The sequence below is a fragment of the Barbus barbus genome, assembly GCF_936440315.1.
Source record: "Barbus barbus genome assembly, chromosome: 3".
Taxonomy (NCBI): domain Eukaryota; kingdom Metazoa; phylum Chordata; class Actinopteri; order Cypriniformes; family Cyprinidae; genus Barbus; species Barbus barbus.
This window is the reverse complement of record NC_136731.1, coordinates 36035300-36036347: the sequence shown is the minus strand read 5'-3', so window position 1 is coordinate 36036347 and position 1048 is coordinate 36035300.

Here is a 1048-nt window from a genome sequence, read left to right as displayed (position 1 = left end):
TAGAATTTCGTAATTCCAATGTGGAATTTTATTGTAGCTAAATTTTCAGGACTTAGTGTTGGTGATATAATTTTCCTATAAATTAGGGTTAATTAGTCAAAGTTTGTCTACAGTCTTTACTGTAGTTTGAAATGTCATTTGTATGTTTAAGTAAGTTTGAAATCAGATAAAAAATTGGTTCTTTTTGTAAAGAAGCTGCATGTCCTGTAACAGAAACAGGTGTTTACTGAAAGGAAAGTGCTACAGCTTATTTTTAAGCACTGTTGTCCTATTAGAGAGAAAGCCAATCAGTGGATCAGAGTCAGTCAAACCTAAAGTCAGCTAGCTTAGATCTCATACAAACACACACACACATACATATATGCTCAGGAAACCCACAGAGCCAGAATCCTGGGGATGTAATGCAAAAGGGAGGCGCACATGGGAAATGAATGGACAAATATTTGCAGATGGCTGCAGATGGCATACAACAATGGTATATATCAATATCACTCTGTTACATAATAAATATGTACAGTGGAACTACAAATATGCACAGCTACATAGTGCTTATCTATCTATAAATGTACTTAACTATAAATATTGCAGATATTTTTTGTATTGGATATAGCCATCTGGATGTTCACAGAAAGCAGCTGTTTAGTGGCTGAATTTGGGGGGCGAAGCCGTTTCCTTTGTGAGTAAATCTCCTTGCTCCACTCTTCCTGCCGCTGGCCTCATTCTCAGTTCCCGCCAGGAACAGGCTAAGACTTTCCCCTGCGCTCTTGGTCTTCTTCAACACCACAGAGAACCACATATAGACACACGCAAACCACCAACCAAATCTGTCACACTCCCCTTCAAAATCATGTGAGAATGAGTGGAAAAATAGATGTGTGAGACGTTCAGAGCAGGTCGTTTTGGGACAAATGACATGCAGTGTCGACTTCTGAAGTCTTAAAACTTGTCCTGAAGTCTTAAAACTTGTCCAGATTCAAAAGGAAGCATTCCACAATGAATTCTGTACATACTGTCAACACCTAATGCTTCCAGAAAGCTTCCCCTCCCT